This window comes from Protopterus annectens, chromosome 15.part0 (assembly GCF_019279795.1).
Source record: "Protopterus annectens isolate FY-2018-M chromosome 15.part0, PAN1.0, whole genome shotgun sequence".
Taxonomy (NCBI): domain Eukaryota; kingdom Metazoa; phylum Chordata; order Ceratodontiformes; family Protopteridae; genus Protopterus; species Protopterus annectens.
In genome coordinates this window covers 718,578,475-718,598,271 of record NC_056749.1, presented here as the reverse complement: position 1 = coordinate 718,598,271, position 19,797 = coordinate 718,578,475, and the positions used below count along the sequence as shown (strand labels likewise).

The following is a 19,797-nucleotide window of genomic DNA, read 5'->3' as shown; positions in this document are numbered from 1 at the left end:
CTGGCAGAATTTCACTCAGGATTTGTTCAGTTCCCTTATAGCCTTGAAGCCCCCTTAAGGAGTTTCTGTTCCAGCTTTCCCTTGGTGGTCTCTCTTCTTGAGACTCTGGGAACAGGATTCCTTTGAGGAGGTGGTAGATTCAGATGAGGAATCCCTTGCTTATTCATCCCACACTCCTTCTCATTTAGGTTATAGTTCTGAAGAGGAGTCCACTAGCCGTGACTCTTTGTGGAGATTTCCTTTTGGGATACAATTTCCAGAGTGATGGAATTTAAGTGGCACTCTGACCAAGTTTCTGAGCTTCAGGAAAGGTATTATGAGCTTCTGCAAATGGATTTCCTAGACCTTCTGCTGTTCCTCCTGTTTTGGCTGCCTTGTTGGATGCCTTCTGTAGTGTGACTCAGGTGCCTGATTCCCAGCTCCCTGCTCCCAAGAAATCGGATTGGTTTTATGTGATTGTAAATTTCTCTCTAGGCACAGTAGAGCACAGTGTGTATGTGTCTTTAAGAAGCCTAACAAATGTACATGCATGTATAAATAACGGGCACATGCTGTACCTAGTGCTATTTTGAAAGTGCAGCCAAAGAGTAAGCATGTGAGAGTGAATGTAGTTGGTTTGTATACGTGGTCTATTATCCAAGTTAGAGTTATTAGCTGTAATTGTAATGTGTTTGTACATAATACAGCTGCTTGAATAGAGCCCACGAAGACTGTTATATTGAGACAAGACGAGCTACATGGTGTCAGAACCCGGATTCCAGAGATTGATATTCGGAGCCACGAGGTGCAGAGAACAGTGAAGGTAAACCAAGAGAAACTACCACAAAAGAACCAGAGAAGAACCAAAGGTAATGAAAATGTGCGAGAATAATTTACTTTATAAAAAAGATAAAACAGAGCATTACAAGGACACAAACCGCAATACTAAACAAGCAAGAGGCACAAAAGGTAAACAAAATGTTTAAGATATTTGACAAAATGAGTATGTGTAAAGCAAAAAGAGCACAAGAAAGTACGATGGGCATGAAAAGGGATTAAACAAGCAAAACGAATATAATAAGGGTAAAAAAGGGCACATTAAGCATAAATGCATGGTGACTGCAGTTTTTGGTAAAATGCTTTGTTTTGGTACAAGTACAACTTTGCATCAAGGGTGTAACTAGAGTTATTAGAAGCATCTCCATGTGTAAAAGTGCTTACAATGTGTGCTTATTACTGTGCATGTATTCCAAAGAGTTTGTGTGCCAAGTGCCACTATTTTCTAAAGTACAGTCAAAGTACAGCCATTTTGAGAAGTTTCTTATGCAGGGTGTGTCTATTCATAAAGTGCTGCCATTACAAAGTGTTTCTTGCACTGTAAAGAATTATCTAGCAAAGTACCCCCATTTTGGGGAAGTTTCATTGTGCCATGTACTGTCTATTCGCAAAGTGCACTTACTTAGAAATATTTTTTAATCTGAGCTTCTTTTGCCAGATTCATTTGCACAGTTCAGTTATTTGAGATGTTTCTTAAAATGATAAATAACTTGTACAACAGTTTCAATAGTGTTTAAAGTATTTTGCAAAATTCAGTCATTCAGAGGCTTGTTTTGCCATTGGGCAAAGTTACAAGTACTGGCATAAATTTCTGTAAAAATCCTTCACTGGTATTAATATGTCAGACTGACTTTGAAAGTCCTCACCACTTGTATTTGATCAGAGTATTGCAGAGAATTTGAGAATATTTGAGCAAGAGTACAATATTTTCATACAAGCAGCTTATTTCAACAAAGATGCATGCACCAGGGCATTATGTTCCACCCTTGACTCCAGCCTTAGGCTTATTCATTAACAGTTGTGAGCAAGATCTAGTTGGGTACTTCATGCAGAATGACAAAAGTAAGTACTATAATTTAACTACATCACAGAGGGCAGCCTTGCAAGGTCTAATGAAAAATAGAGATATAACTATAAAATCGGCCGATAAAGGAGGGGCTATTGTGTTAGACACAACATGATACACTGTAAAGCTAAGAAAAATGCTATCAGATGAAAGCACATACGTTAGTATTAATCCTTTGAGTGTAAAGTATGCTATAGACAGGGTACACCAGGGCCTGCGTAGGTTATTAACAGAGATGAAGATCACTGAGTCAACCTTTGAATTTTTATGGGTAGATAAGCCTGTAACGCCTTTTTTCAAGGCACTCCCCAAAATTCACAAGTCTTTAACAAACCCACCCCTTAGACCCATTGTTTCTGGGAGGGGGTGGGTTACTGAGAATATATCCATATGGCTTGAACACCATCTGAAACCCTTTGTAGATGGGTTGGATATTATACTGAAAGACACAGTGGATGTTTTGATGAAATTGGGTAAAGTAAAATGTACAACAAAATTGTTAATGGTTACCATGGATGTTAACAACTTAATTACTGTGATTAACAATGACTATGGTGTTACCATGATAAGTACATTTTTAAGGAATTCTAAGGCAACAGAAGATGAGATTTACCTAGTTAAGGAACTGTTAATGTTAGTCCTTGACAATAATATTTTCATAGGAGCCGACTCAGTTTATAAACAGGCACAGGGGGTAGCTATGGGTACCCCCTGTGCCAATACATACGCTAACCTTGTTCTATCGCAATGGGAACAGATACATGTGTTGGGCAATGAAATATGGAAGGTACATATTAAGATGTATGTACGTTTTGTGGATGACGTCTTCATCTTGTGGGATGGTGACGTGGATTCCTTACATCGGTTTGTAGAATTTTTTCACTCTACAACGACCTTTTTCAAGTTTAAGGTGGAATCATCATTCAATTCCATAGACTTTTTAGATGTCCACGTAGAACAGAATGATGAAGGTTTTGCATCTAGGCTTTTTAGAAAAGAATGTTGGAGAAACACGTTATTAGCCTTGCACCCACGATATACTTATACTAATATAATACAAGGGCAAGTCAGTAGGATTTCAAGAATATGTCTTGAAGAAGTTTGAGTCAGAACTATCCAAGCTAAAGGGGTGCTTACTACAAAGGGGTTATAAAAGTAGGGTAGTTGATAGGGTTATGGATCGTAGTAAAAGTTTTCGTAGCACCAATTATAAACCCTGGATAAGACGTGCAACAACTAGTGTTTCCAACCCGACAAGTGGCCCGATGTTGCAACATGGACCTGAATTAATGTTCACTTATAGTGGAAATGTGGGAGATGTTTGTAACATCGTCCGCAAAAATAGGAACATTTTAATGGGTGATGAACGTGTAAGTAAAATAGTAGGCACCCATCCTAGATTTAGGTATAAGAGGAATAAAAATCTCAAGGACCTTCTCTGTAGAGAAAATATGAATGAAAATAAAATAATAGCCACATCAACAGGAACAGCCCCTTGTGGAGGTTGTAAAGCTTGTCCATACATAAAGAGATTATCTGATTTTGAACATCCAGTTGCGCGTAGGAAGTTTGTGTTTCAAGGTAGAGCCACATGTCGTACCACAGATATAGTTTACCTGGCAGAGTGTGTTCAATGCCCCAGTTTTTATGTGGGTAAGACTAATCAAATGTTTAAGGCAAGGATTTTGCAACATTTGTCCTGTATAAGGAACAATGATATAAATAATGCTTTAAGTAGACATGTGATGGAATATCCCACCCATAGTTTTACCTTTAGGGCTATTGTGAATGTTAAGGTAAACAATAGAGGAGGTAACCTGAAGCATTTAACAGAGTTAGCTGAATCTAGGTGGATAGTTGAGCTGCTGGCCAGTAGGAAGCCAGGGCTTAATGATGTGATTCCTGTGAAACCCACCCTTCAAAATAGGCGTGTTTTTCATTGACTGCTATTGGCTATTCATTATTTTAAATAGTGTCTGTTTTATGAGAGAAATATCTGATGAAGGGAATATCCCGAAAGCGCTCATCTTGTGTTTTATCTTTTGTTTTATGCAATAAAGCATTACAGTCTAGCAGTGTCCTACAACGTTTTTATTTCACTTACCCAAATTGAGATGCAGTTTGCTCAAATTGAGAGAGAGCTTTTAACAGCAGTATTTGCATGTTCAAATTTTCATGCTTATGGTCGAGCTATTCAAATTGAAATTGATCACCAACCTCTAGTTACCATTCTAAAGAAGCCTATGCATTCTGCTCCAGCAAGATTACAAAGAATGATGCTCAGATTGCAAAAGTACAATTTCAAAATGGTATATACAAATACAAAAGGCAAACTTCTTTATCTGGCTCATACCTTATCCAGATCGCCCAGAAGTACAACGAAACAGCTGGACACCGAGAATTTTGACTTTGACATAATGGCAGTGCATACTTTTTCTACCACGAGACTTGATGCGCTGAGAGATCATACAAAGACGGCATCCAGTTTTGCAAAAGCTCAACCACTACATTAATGAATGCAATCTAGTGTACCACTTGAAGTGCGAACCTATTTTCCTTGACGATGAGATGTTAATTTTCAAGAGGCCTAAAATTGTTCCTGCTTTCTTGCAACATGGATATATTCCGATTTTGCATTGTGGTCACCCATTTTCCGACTCTACCAAAAGAAGGGTGAGAGAACTGGTATTTTGGCCTTCACTAGTGAAAGACTTTGATAAAGTACTTTCTTTTTCAGTATGCAGTAGTACTAAACCACATTTGCAAAGCGAGCCACTTCAGCAAAGTCAAGTCCCTGAACTACCTTGATCAACAGTTGCCATTGACGGAACAATCAACATTATTTAGTATTGGTAGACTCCTATTCAAACTGGTTTGAGATTGACCTGCTACCTAATCTAATATCTACTACTGTTACCAAGTTTAAGCAACATTTCTCAGTCCATGGTAGTCCACGCAGTTATTTCTGACCATGGTACTCTATTTACTAGTCAGTTATTTCAGAAATTTGCAAGAGAATGAGACTTTGCATGTTATTAGTAGTCCAGAATATCCACAATCAAATGGACTAGCTGAATGTGCAGTGTAGTGTGTAAAGCAATTACTTGAAAGGTCAAAGTCTGACAATACAGATAACTTTTAGAATCTACTTAATCTCAAAAACATACTCCGTGATATACATGGTTCGCCTGCTCAGATACTTCTGTCTAGGCAAACCAGAACAACATTGCCTGTTAGTTCCAGTTTATTGAGGACTAAAGCTAAAAACAGGACCATCAGAGTCCGATTGTTCAAGAAGCGTTCTAATCAAAAGTCCAGTTGTGACAAATCAAGCAGATTTCTTTGTCCATTGAAAGGAGGAGAGACTGGATACAAACGGCGAAAGGTTTCAACTGGATTGATCAGGTAACAGGTGCATCTACCAAGCCGAGATCCTACTTTGTAGATTCTGAGGGTGTTTAAGTACTGGATGAATCTCTGGCATCTCCTTGTACCAGAATTATTATCACATCATATAGACTGTCTCAGAATCGCTCAGACATTGTTCCTATTCCAGAACATATGTCATACCATCTGATTCCAGTCCTAATAATCCTGACACTCCGAAGGTTGAACACTCTAAGCAAATCAGTCCAGTTAGTAAGCCTGAATCCCAGTTTTGTCACACGATTTGGTCACATATCCGGACCGGGTGCGCTATACACTGCGACTTGGATATAACTGTGTATATATGTACATAGTTTTGTATAATGTACAAGACAAAAGCTGTTTGTACCACTTGCATGTTAATTGATATTCTCTGTATTCCATTTTCTAAAAAAAAAGGGAGGATGTAGTGCACAGTGTGTGTTTTTTAAGAAGCCTAGCAAGTGATTTACTTGCATGTATAAATAACTGGCACATGTACCTAGTGCCATTTTGAAAGTGCAGCCAGACAGTAAGCATGTGAGAATGAATGCAGTTTGTATACAAGTTACTTAAGTTAGAGTTAGTAAGTATAATCATAATGTTAGTACATAATTAAGCTGCATGAACAGAACCCACGAAGACTCGTCTATTATATGGAGATAAGATAAGCGACAGGTGCCCATCTAACCCTTCTGTGGTATGTGTGGGATCTGACAAGCCATGCAAGTTACTACCTTCTATAAAGTTGCTTCCTTCCTCCTGATAAGGGCACCAGGGCTATGGAAAGCTTGGGTAAGAAGGTATATATCACAAGTACCCTTTTCCAGGCTGTCCATTATCAGACCCATATGACTAGGTATATTTTTGGCTCTTCTTTCTCTGGTCTGTCAGGATGTTCTTTGTGTTTAACTGTTGCAGTCATCACACTTGGGTTATCTGCCTGCAGGGTAGCCCTCAGCCCGAATACCAGAGTCTTGGGATTTTTGCATCGGATGCTGTCTTCTTCCATGACATCAGGTCGTCAGGGGTATAAAACATGCAGCCGATGCCATTACATCCGCTTTTCTTGCCAAGCGGAGCTCGAAGCAGTTCGCAAGCACCGGTCAGCCACCTCCTGAAATTTTCGTTTTTAGGGTTTCTGACCTGAAGTCTTCTAAAAGATAAGTACCCCGTTGGGGGTCCTTTTTTCTTGCTCTAACCAATGTCAGAAAAAATTGTCTTTTGTGGAAACCAAATACTTCAGAGATTTTCATTCTTACTGCTTCACCTATTTAGGCCCAGACCATGACGTTCCTCGCTGTCTGTTTTGTGCCCTATTCAATGCCTGAACTATTCGTCGTCGGGCTATTTTTGTTGCTAAATTCTTTTGCTCTCGTTCTCCGTATTCAGAAATGGCTTCGAAAGTCATCCGACTACTGATCTTCCATAAAAGTGTAAGGATAAAGACAGAGACTGCGTAGGTCCAAAACTGCCGACACCTCTGCTAAGCTAGTCGGCAGTCCACCGGTACTAAAGTGCTTTCGCAGCCCCTGATACCCGCTTCTACTGATTTGCAGGCCTCTACCGAGACCCATTCAGAGTCCGGTATGCCATGAGATACTTCGACTGTGGAACCTGCGGATGTCTCTACCTTGGATGGGTCCGGAGCTGCTGCAGGCACCGGTTTCTGAGGGTGTATTCAGGCCTTCCGATGTTCATATTAAACAGACTACTTTGTTTCAAACCAAAAATACTGAATTTCTCAGGCCCAGAGTTCGCACTACGCCTAGGAAACAGACCAAAATGCATTCTCAGGCCCTCATGCCACAGAAGCAAATGCTTAGAATGGCTGAAGACTTTATTACTTTAATTAGGGGAGGCCAGCCTTCCCCCTTAAAAAAGACCAATAACTGATTTTCCTTCTGATTCTTCAAATCATGAATCCAGTGACTGATCCTTCTGATTGCCAGGACATGCCTTTATGTACTAATGAAGATTCTGATGCAAAGGATTCCATTCCCTCTGCTTCCCCATCAGAGGATTTTTCTTTTGGTGAAACGCTGCATACTGTGAGAGCATTTCCACTGGGAGTGCCAGGACTACCCTAAGTCCAAAAAGAGACTCTGGGAATTTTTTAAACTTGCCTCAGCACAGGCCTCTAGCTATCCCTCCTGTTCTGGAAATTGTAGATGTCTTCATGGAATCCAGTCTTACCCCTGATACTTTGCCACCAGCTCCCAGGAAACCTGACGGGTACTAGAGTACCTGACTCTCTCAAATTCCTATTTAAGAATCCTACTGCCGATCCATAGACCATTTCTGAGGGACTTAAAGGCATTAAGGCTACTACAGCCAAAAACCTACCCCTTCGGACAGGGATTCTAGGGCTTTACACAGATGGGGTAAGAAGGTATATACCTCTGCTACTCTTGCCATCAGGGCTTTAAATTGCCAGTTTCACGTGTTAAAGTATCAGCACCATGTCATGTAACTAAACAGAAAATTATGTTGATTCCTGATTGGGCAGAACATAAAGATTTACAAGAGATAAAGCATTCTGCTAACCAAGTTAAAAAACATACTTTGCATTGTGGCTTTGATGACTTAAAAGCATCCTGGATCTGTCTATTCTCAACACCTTCCTGGTGGTTTCAAGATTCAAAATGCTTACTCTCCAACAGCTGCTTCCTATGCTAGCCAAGGACTCCTGGCTAGCTACCCTGGACTTAAAAGAAGCTTATCTGCACATCCCCATAAGGGAATCTTGCAGGGAAATCTCTACATTTCAGAGCAGGCTCTATGCACCATCAGTTCTCTGCACTTCCCTTTGGCTTATCTGCTGCACCCAGGGTATTCACAAAATGCCTAGCTCCAGCCATTGCATATTGCAGGCAGAGAAAAATTCAAATTTATCCATACTTGGACGATTGCCTGATTCAGGCGCACAGTCGTCAATTGCTACTTCAGCACCTGACATTTCTAAAGAGACTTCTAACTTCACTGGGGTTTAACATTAACCAAAAGAAATCACATCTGGTACCCAGCCAAAAGATTGTATTCCAGGGAGCAAGCTTGAACACAACTTCCCAGATGGCATTCCTCACTCAAGAAAAACATTTATTTGACAAACTACTTCAATCTACTGGCCACCCAAACCCAGCTGTCTGCAAGAAAAATACTGCAAACCCTAGGGTTCATGGCCTCTTGCATTCTACTAATTCCATATGCAAGACTGCATATGAGGAAACTTCAACAGCACTTAGTCTCTGGTGTCAACATTCTCAAGACCTGGAAACAGTGATTTCTATCATTCTTTGCCTAAGGGCAGAGTTCCTTTGGTGGGCAGAGGCCTGCTACCACAAGGGACTCCCTTTCACTCAACCCCCTGTCGCACGAACCCTAACAGACGCATCAGTCTATGCATGGGAGGCTCACATGGCAGGAAATTGCATTCAAGGCAAATGGAGCCCAAAACAAATGCACCTGCATATCAGTCAAAAAGAAATGTTAGCTGTACAGAATGCACTGACAGCCTTCAAATACCTTATTCTTCCAGGGCAACTGTTTGATAAAGACAGACAACACCACAGTTGTGGTACATAAACAAGTAGGGGGAACCCATTCCTACCCACTCTGCAGGTTAGCCATGGCTCTGGGAACACTGCCTTGAGCAATCAAGTGCACCTGCAAGTTCAATTCCTACCAGGCAAACTAAATTTACTGGCAGACTACTTAAGCATAAATCTAATGGACCCACACGGGTGGAAACTGGAACCCAAATCATTCATGCTTTTGATCCACAGGTGGGGGGGCACCTTTGCTTCCCTGCAGAACTATCAATTGAGCAAATATTGCACTAGAACTCCCCACAGCCAAGCAGGGAAAGTGGATGCATTGTCCTTGACATGGGAAAACCTCTCTATCTATGCCTTTGCCCTCTTGAAGGTTCTACTAAAGATCAGACAGGAGAAGCCAAGGACAATGCTGATTGCACCAGACTGGCCATGCCAGCACTGGTATCCACCTTTGCACAGTCTGACAGTAGTGCCTCCATGGGACCTGCCTCAGACCCCTTCCCTGCTGTCCCAGCAGGAGGGCCAGATTTTGCATCCTTAGCTGCAAACCCTGAACCTAGCAGCGTGGCTCATTCCTTGAACACATCACCAGCAACCCTCAGTAAACAGGTGCTGTATGTCATCCTTGAGGCAAGAAGGCCTTGTACTAGGAAATCCTATTCATAAAAGGGGAAAAGATACTGTTCTTGGAGCCAGTCTCAGGGAATGGACACAACCGTGCCCAACATACCTCCAATACTAAATTACCTAACAGAACTGCTCCACAAAGGCCTATCCTTGTCTTCAGTTAGGATTCATGCCTCTGCCATTTCAGCTCATTACAATACTGAGCCACCCCTCTCCTCTCACTCTCTGGTCAAGCAGTTTCCCAGAGGAGCCAAAAATTTAAGACCCCCCCCCCCCCCAGGAGAGCTCCCACTCCAGTCTAGGACCTTAACTTTTTGTACTGGAGAAGATCACTCTTCCTCTCTTTGAACCTGCAGCTACAGCAGAATTAAAATTCCTCTCTTGGAAAACAGCTTTATTTCTAGCCATCACGTCAGCAAGAAGAATGTCTGAATTGCAGGCCCTTATGGCCGTGGAACCCTTCACCATCTTCCATGCGGACAGGGTTTCTCTCAGGACTAACCTGTCATTTATGCCCAAGGTGGTTTCTAGTGTGGCTTTAAACCAATCCATTCATTTACCAACCTTTTTCCCTAATCCTCATAATAAAGGGGAAAGAATCCTGCACAAGCATTCAAAGCAAACCATTTCTAAATGGATAGCACACTGCATCCATTTCAGCTACAAACACCATGGAAAACCTACCCCACAGGGGATCAGAACTCATTCCACTAGGGCTACCTTAACCTCTGCAGCATTTCTCAGGGGAGTCCCTACCAGGGACATCCTGGAAGTTGCAACCTGGAGATGTCCTTCAAGAATGCAACTGCAGTCATAACATATGGGTTGTCCTGCTTCAGGCAGCCCTCGGTCGGCCGAATTCCAAAGTCTGGGTCCGGCGTCGGCTGGTGTCGCCTCCTCTCCGACGTCACAACGGCTGGAGTATAAAGGCATCGGCTGACGCCATCTTCAGTCTTTCTTGCCGCGCGGTGCCCGAAGCAGAAGCAGCTCGCAAGTGCCGGTCTGTCAGCTCCTGTGTTTTCAGTACCGAAGTCATCTAAAAGCTAAGTACCCCATTGGGGAACATTTATTCTTGCCTCAGCCGATGTCAGAACAAATTGAGAAAGTTAATAATTGTTTGTCTTGTGGTAAACAGATACCTCATAAGGACTTCCATTCTCTCTGCCTTCCTTGCCTGGGCCCAGACCACGATGTCTCGGCCTGTGCTTGCTTTAATAGGCGCACTCTCAGGCGCCGGGCAGAATTCGCAGAGGACTACTTATGTGAGTCTTTTGCGTATATCATGCCGTCGGATCAACTGACAACCCAATCTGCTAAAAAACGCAAGGACCGGGACCGACATCCTCGTCCCGCGTCCACTACCGGTGTTACTCCTAAATCCTCTACTAGCGCTCCGGTCCCTTCAGAAGTGGTAAATCAACCGCTCCAGGCCGATGAGACAGCCTTAACACGACCTTCGGTCTCGGAGATCTCTCCGGTGCCGGTTGTTGATTTTCCTCCGGAAACCGAAGTTCTGGATCTACCCGACACCATTCCTGTGGACAAGGTAACTCCTGCACGTGGGGCTGCTAGGCCTCCTGTATCCATGTCCATCAAGGCCTTTGCACGTGCCAAGGCCCATCCTAAACCTGCCCAGGCCCCTTCATCTGATAAGCAGATCATGTCTCTGGCTGCAGATCTTATTTCCCTTATCAGGGGTCTCAGCCTCATCCAGACAGGGGTTCTCAGCCACCTGCAGAGAAAAGGCCTAAAACTGAGCAGGCGGACGACCTCTCTTCGGATGAAGCCTCTGGGGATTCTGAGCATTCTGATACCCAAGAAGAACCCTTCCAGGCCTACGAGGACTCTGATGCCGAGGAATCAATTCCCTTTGCCTCCCCTCCAGAGGATTTCTCATTTGGTGAAGTCCTGCATTCCATGAGGGAACATTTTCAATGGCAGGGTCAGGAATTCTCTGACTCCAGGAAAAGGCTTGGTACTTTCCTCAAGCTTCCCCAGCACAGACCTTTGGCTGTCCCACCTGTTATGGATGTTTTGGATGATGTTTTCTCTGACTCCAGTGCCAACCCTGATTCTCTTCCTCCTGCTCCTGTCAAGCCGGACAGATATTATAGGGTCCCTGACACAAGCACCTTTTTAAGGCCCACTCTGTGAATCTAGAAACTATTTCACAGGGCCCCAAAGGAGTGGCTTCCTCCTCTGCCAAAAACCCACTGCCAGCGGACAGAGAAGCAAGGTCCCTGGAGAGATGGGGTAAAAAAGTATATACCTCTACTACCCTAGCCATGAGGTCTTTTAATTGCCTTTTTCACATGTTTCAGTACCAAGATTTTCTCCTGGATGATTTACAGAAAAAATTAGCCTCTCCTGAGCCTATTGATAAAAAGGTACTGCAGGATCGTATACATAACACTCAGCAGGTTAATAACCATTTTCTGCAGTGTGGTTATGATGCACTGGAAGCTTCATGTAGGGCAGCTATGACTGGGGCTGTGATACGTAGACATGCTTGGTTGAAGGATCAGTCTTTGCCTGACCATGTTAAAGTAAAGTTACTGGATGCACCTTTGGAAAAACAAAAGCTTTTTGGTGCTACTGCACAAGATGTATTGAAATCCATAGAGGAAAAAGCAAAGTCAGTACAGACAGTCAAGGATTTCCTTCAGGTTCAGCCACCCAGATTCAGCAGAAACTGGCCCTCAAAGAATTGGTCCTTCCCCGGCTCGGACAAGTTTCAAAGGGGAAAAAGTAGATGTGCCCGAGGTAGAGGTCAATACCGAGGATCTTACAGGGCCCGCCAATGGCAACCTCCAAATCAAAGAAGTGGCGCAGACAGTTCAGCTGCACCACAGGGACAATCACAATGACTTGACTTTCGTACCGCCTACAAAGGTTCAAAGAGAAGCACCTTTGGGCTGAAAATTAGCCTTATTCTCACAAAACTGGCATATCTTAACCAAGGACAATTGGATTCTGGATTTCATAGACAAAGGTTACAGATTCCACTTCCACACATTACCAATAAGACAAGGCATGCCAAACCTGCCACATCATCAAAGGGCAGAGGCACTCAATCAAGTTTACAAGCTATTAAGTATGAAAGCAATAGAAAGGGTTCCTCCTCAGGAGCAAGGCCAGGGATTTTATTCAAGACTGTTCCTTGTTCCAAGAAAAGAAAACAAATGGAGACCCATACTGGACTTGTCAACTCTAAACACTTTTCTCATTGTGCCAAAGTTCAAAATGCTGACGTTGCAGCAACTTCTTCCCATGTTGGGCAAGGGGTCTTGGCTGGTCACTCTGGACCTCAAGGAGGCATACCTGCATGTCCCAATCAGACAAAGCTGCAGAAGATACCTCAGATTTCTTTCAGGGACAGAGCATTATCAATTCTCAGCATTGCCGTTTGGCTTATCTACTGCGCCCAGAGTGTTCACGAAATGCCTGGCATCAGTAGTGGCACACTGCAGACTGCAGGGGATTCAAATATACCCCTACTTGGACGACTGCCTCATACAAGCAGACAACAAACAAACCTTAAAAGGAAATTTGGGCTTGTCATGCATCTACTGCAGGCCTTGGGATACACAGTCAACATTCAGAAGTCAAAATTACTGCCATCCTAACAGATTACATTCCTAGGAGCCAAACTGGACACAGAAAACCAAATGGCCTACCTCACAGAGGAAAAGCAGCAGCATTTATCAGAGTACTTCAAAGGCCTAGCAAAACTTTCCCAGCTGACTGCAAGGAAAATCCTGCAGGCCCTGGGTTTCATGGCATCTTGCATCCTTCTGATACCTTTGGCAAGACTTCATATGAGAAAGCTGCAATGGTATTTAAAAAGCTTATGGTCTCAACACAACAACAGCCTAGAGGACATAATCCCACTTATTCCATGTCTGCAAAAGGAATTTTTATGGTGGGCTCAAGCCAGTCAACTAAACAAAGGCATATCTTTCAACAGACCTCAAGCAGGCCAAATGATTACAACAGACGCCTCAGACCATGGATGGGGGGGCGCACATGGAGGGCAGATGCATTCAAGGTCTTTGGACGCCAAAGGAAAGACATCTGCACATAAACCAAAAGGAGATGTTGACAGTGATGCATGTAATCGAGACTTTCGAAAAATCACTACAAGGACATTTGCTAATAAGGACAGACAATACCACTGTCGTGTGGTACATAAACAAGCAGGGAGGCACTCATTCTTATCCCCTCTGCAGACAATGCTTCTCTGGGAAAAGTCCCTGAGCCTGAAGATACATTTACAATCCCAGTTTGTACCAGGCAAGGACAATGTACTGGCGGACAATCTGAGCAGAAATTTCATGGATCCACACGAATGGATGCTGCACCCTCACATTTTCTCTCAACTGACAAAGGCATGGAGAAGACCGGATGTAGATCTTTTTGCTTCCCACTTAAATCACCACCTGGAAAAGTTCTGCACAAGGACTCACCACCCTCTAGCTTGGAAAATAGATGCTCTCTCCAGCTGGAATTCTCTAAAAATTTATGCATTCCCTCCTCTACCTCTGCTGACCAAGGTGATTCTGAAGATCAAAGCAGAGCAGCCAACAGGCATCTTGATAGCTCCAGACTGGCCAAGGCAACACTGGTACCCATTGCTATTGACCATAACTCGGACCAAACCATGGCCTCTGACCCTATGCCCCCTGCTCCTAACACAACACAATTACAGGACTGTACATCAAGACTTGAAGACATTGCATCTGACAGCCTGGAGGCTACCATGACTTCAACACCTAACTCTCTTTCCAAATCTGTTCAAGAGATCTTGCTGGAAGCACGCAGACCTTCCACCAGAAAAAACTATTCAGCCAAGTGGAAGAGATTCAGCATCTGGAATGCCAACAGGGGTCAGGACACAGCATTACTGAGTATACCTCTGATATTAGAATATTTGGCAGAACTATTTCATACTGGACTCTCATACTCCTCAAAGATTCATGCCTCAGCAATCTCAGCGAAATACAACTGTGACCCTCCAGTGTTTTCGCATCCTCTGCTAAGACAGTTTCTAAGAGGGATAAAGAATATCAAACCTCCCAGAAAACAGCCAGTACCTGCATGGGACCTCAATTACGTGTTGGAAAAACTAACTCTTCCTCCATTTGAACCAGCAGCAACCTCAGAAATGCAATTTCTTTCATGGAAGACTGCCTTCTTATTGGCAGTCACCTCTGCAAGAAGAGTTTCGGAGATACAGGCACTCATGGCAGTGCCCCCCTTCCTCATCTTTCATCAAGACAGAGTCTCTCTAAGAGCCAATCCTACATTCATGCCAAAAGTTATTTCCAGGGTGTCTCTAAATCAAGCTATTCATCTACCTACATTCTTCCCCAATCCTCAAAATAAGGGGGAGAAACTACTGCATACTTTGGACATACACAGACAACTACGCTACTACTTGGACAGAACTAAAGCCACCAGAAAGTCTGACCAATTGTTTGTAGCCTATGCTGCTGGAGTACAAGGAAAAGCAATCTCTAAACAAACAATTTCAAAATGGATTGGACATTGCATCAGATTTTGCTATTCTTTCCATGGAAAAGGTGTGCCAGCCAATATTAGGCCACATTCTACCAGAGCTGTAGCTACTTCCACAGCTATCCTAAGAGGAGTAGCAACAAAGGACATTTTAGAGGCTGCTACATGGAGCTCCATGCATGCATTTACCAAGCACTACAACCTGCCCTTGTACTCCAGATCCCGAGCAGGCTTTGCTTCGGCAGTCCTGCAGGGGATTATAGCTACACCATCCTTATAGTTCCATCCACTCCCAGCTTGGCTATGGTATTCAACCCATATGTTATGACTGCAGTTGCATTCTTGAAGGACATAGTACAGTTTTGTACCTACCATAAATTTAGATGTCCGATAGATATGCAACTGCAGTCGGATTTTCCCACCCTCCTATCCCTCTGTATCCTTCTTTTTGAGTCCCTACCCCTTTTCCCATTAGCTGGGGGTATCTCCTATGGTGTATCTGTTTATTACTGTTGTGTATGTTTGGGATTATTTTTATCCATTAACCAAATTTAGCCTTCCAAGGAGGGCACCTGGCATCTGGGGCAAGAAACACTGAAGAAGATGGCGTCGGCCGATGCCTTTATACTCCAGCCGTTGTGACGTCGGAGAGGAGGCGACACCAGCCGACGCCGGACCCAGACTTTGGAATTCGGCCGACCGAGGGCTGCCTGAGGCAGGACAGCCGATATGTTATGACTGCAGTTGCATATCTATCAGACATCTACATTTATGGTAGGTACAAAACTGTACTTTCTGTACCCACCTTCACCAAGCATTACCACTTGCCTATCTTTTCTAAATCCAGAGCTGGATTTACCACAGCAGTTTTACAAGGCCTGCTAGCCAGCCCCTAATGCTTCTTGCCTCCACCCTTCCTCAGCTTTGAGAATCAACCCAAGTGTGATGACTGTAACAGTGAAACACAAAGAACATAGTACAGTTGTGTACACTTACATAAATGTAGATGTTAGAGTGTATTCACTGTTGCAGTCCTGGTCACCCTCCCTCCCGCCCCATGACTTCTCTATACTTTCTATCGATCCCTTTTTTTTTTTTTTTTTTTTTTTTATGCCCATATCTTATAATAATGGTATTTACTTTTTTACTGGCTGTGTTCCACACCATGTAATTGCTTCCTATTTTGGGGGCTCCTGACATCTGGGGCAAGGAAAACTGATGTAATGGTGTCTGCTGCATGTTTTATACCCCTGACATCATGGAAGAAGCGACAGCATCCGACACAGAAATCCCAAGACTCTGGTATTTGGGCCAACTGAGGGCTTACCTGCCGGCAGATAACGCAAGTGTGATGACTGCAACAGTGAATACACTCTAACATCTAAATTTATGGTAAGTGTACACAACTGTACTTTTTCTGACCTTCCTGATTCTGAGGGGAAGGCTTCTTTCCTCTCCTTGTTAGGGACTTCCTCTCCAGTGGCTCAACATTCTGTTAAGTGCAGCTGTAATGCAGCAGATGTTTGCTTTAGGGCTGCTGCTTTTGGTTCTTGGATAAGGAGATATTCCTAGCTTAGGCTTTAATCTATGCCTTATACTAAGGCTGTGTGGGACGCTCGTCTGGACAACACAACAAGCATTTGCATGGTGCTGTTGCTGCTGACTTGAGTCCGTACAGGAAAAGGGTAAGGCCTTACAAGAGCTCAAACATTTTTTTTCTGTGTCCATAGTCAAAGGAATTATCTTAAGCCAGCTTTTGTTAAGCAGTCTCGCTTCCCTCTCAAAGGTAAAAAGGGTGGAAAATTGGCTTCTCTTGCTAAAGCTACCCTGACTACTACTATGCAGAAATCTCTCCTTTTCCTGAAAAAAAAACAGATATCTGACTATCCTGTAGTTCTCAGCCGCATTCCTCTTTCCCTGTCTTTTCCTGTTTGGGTAAAGATTACTCAAGATTCCTGGGTCCTTTCCATCATTCGCCAAGGGTATTGCATGGTCTGCTAATCTCTTCTCCCTTTCAAGAGTATTTCTCAAACTCCTCAGGTGCAATTATCCTTGTTTTCAGAGTGCTTCAGGGTCTGATGACTCGAATTTTTCAGTAAGTTCCACTTTCTGAAAGGGGAAAGTTTTTTTTTATTCCATTCTGTCCTTGCTCCCCAGGAAAGAGAGCACTTGGAGCCATTCTGGATCACTCTTGTTTAAACATCTATCTGAAGGCCCCTTCCTTGTGGATGTTCCTTCAGACCTTGTTTTCTCTGCTGCTTCCTTAGGCTTTTCTAGTTTCTCTGGACCTCGAGGATGCTTATAGTCATGATGTCCTTCAAGGATGCATCTGCAGTCTTTACAAATGGGTTGTCCTGTCGTCAGGCAGCCCTTCGGTCGGCCGGATTCCAAAGTCTGGGTCTGGCTTCGGCTGGTGTTGCACTTCACCCGACGGCATTGCGGCAGTTCTTCGGGTATAAAGGCATCAGCCGACGCCATTTTCCTCAGTCTTTCTTGCCGCGTGGCGCCCGAAGCAGAAGCTGTTCGCAAGTGCCGGTCGGTCAGATCCAGAGATTACTACTACCGAATATTACTTCGAAGACTTCTAAAAAGCTAAGTACCCCGTTGGGGACTCTTTCTTGCCATAGCCGATGTCAGAGAAAGTGAATAACTGTTTATCTTGTGGGAAACAAATACCTCATAAAGATTTCCACTCCTATTGCATACACTGTCTAGGCCCAGACCACGACGTAGCAGCTTGTCTAGCCTGTGCTTCTTTTAACCGACGGACGCTTAGACGTCGGTCGGAGTTTGCTGAACAGATTTTCGGCTCCGATTTTGCCTATATTATGCCGTCGGATCCTCCGACAACGCAAATTACCAAAAAACGCAAAGAAAAGGACCGACACTCGCGGTCCGCGGTTTCGGCCGAAACTGCGGTTAAGAAAACCGCGAGTGTCTCTGTTTCGGCCGAAACCGAGCAAGCGGTTCTTTCTTCAGCCGAAATCATGCCTTCTACTGCGGCCTCTTCTAACCTGGTAGAAACGGCTTCTGAAATCCAACCTTCTGTTGCGGTTTTACAGGAATTATCAGACACCATTCCCCTGGATATTTCAACCCCTGCACATGGAGCGGCTAGGCCTCCTGCAGCTATGTCTATTAAAGCCTTTGCCAGGGCTAATGCAGCCAAAGCATCAAAAACGGTGCCTGCCAAACCCCCCTCTCACAGGCCCAGCACCAGCTCCCATATGCTTTCTTTGGCTGAGGACCTCATCTCTTTAATTCGTGGAGCCCAGCCTCATCCAGACAGGGCCTCTCTCCCTCCTCCAGAAAAGAGGCCTAGAGCAGAGCCCCCTGAGCCAGTATCCACTGATGATTCCTCTGATGACTCGGAACATACAGACCCTCCTGAGGCTCCTTATTCTCCTTACGAAGACTCTGATGCTGAAGATTCCATCCCTTCAGCCTCTCCGCCTGAGGAATTTTCCTTTGGGGAAACCTTGCATGCTATGAGGGAACAATTTCAGTGGCAGGGCCAAGATTTCTCAGACTCCAGAAAAAGGCTTAGGACCTTTCTACATTTGCCACAACATAGGCCTTTAGCTATACCTCCAGTTCTTTCTGTTGTTGATGATGCATTTAATGATGCTTGCACTGCTCCTGATTCATTACCTCCGGCTCCTGCTAAGCCCGATAGGTTCTACAGGGTCCCGGACACTCATAACCATTTATACAAGGCTCCTTTTGCAGATCCAGAGACTATCTCCCAGGGCCCTAAAGCTGTAGCAGCTACTAATACTAAAAACCCCCTCCCCTCTGAAAGGAAATCCAGGTCCTTAGAGAGATGGGGTAAAAAAGTTTACACCTCTGCTACTTTGTCAGCTAGGGCTTTGAACTGCCAATGTCATATGATTCAATATCAAGAGTTTATGCTTGACCAGTTGACTAAAAAGCTGTCCTCTGAAGAATCTTTAGATAAAAAGTATGTTCAAGAAATGGTACATAACATACAGCAGGTTAGTAACCATTCTTTAAAATGTGGCTATGATGCACTGGAGGCTTCCTTTAGATCAGCCATGACTGGCACAGTTATCAGGAGGCATGCATGGTTGAAAGAACAGGCCTTACCAGACCATGTCGAATCAAAGCTTTTGGATGCACCTATGGACAAGGTCAATTTATTTGGTTCCCCTGCACAGCAGGTTCTAAAAAAGATGGAAGAGAAGGCTAAATCTGTACAGACAGTGAAAGATTTCTTACAAGTTCAACCTCCAAGGTTTAGCAGGAACTGGCCCTCCAAGAATTGGTCCTTTCCGGACTCCTCTAAGACACAAAGAGGCAGGAATAGGCGCTCTAGAGGCAGAAACCAATCCAGGGGTGCCTACAGGGGACGCCAGTGGCAAGGTAACAACCAGCGAGGCACGGATGCAGCCACCACCACTACAACTACTCAATCACAGTGACTTGGCGGTGGCACCACCTACCAGGGAACAACTAGAAGCACCCTTAGGCGGAAAGCTAACCTTATTTTCAAAGAACTGGCATTGCATCACAAGAGACAAATGGATTTTGCAAACTATAGACCAAGGTTACAGGCTCCATTTCCATACTATCCCAGGAAAGAGAGGAATGCCGAACCTACCACCTACTCAAAGGACAGAAGCTCTAAAGCAAATATCTCAATTATTAAGAATAAGAGCTGTGGAAAAGGTACCATCTATGGAGCAAGGAAAGGGATTTTACTCCAGACTCTTCCTGGTACCAAGAAAAAAAAACAAATGGAGGCCTATTCTAGACCTGTCCGCTTTAAACACATTCCTCATTGTTCCA

The 19,797-nt window shown here is 43.9% G+C and overlaps 1 protein-coding gene across 1 annotated transcript in view; it reads left to right on the top strand.

Moving 5' to 3' along the window:
- Positions 1 to 19,797, top strand: part of LOC122789875 (PHD finger protein 6-like) — a 655,585-nt gene that overhangs the window by 139,039 nt on the left and 496,749 nt on the right. The gene's annotated exons all lie outside the window — the stretch shown is intronic.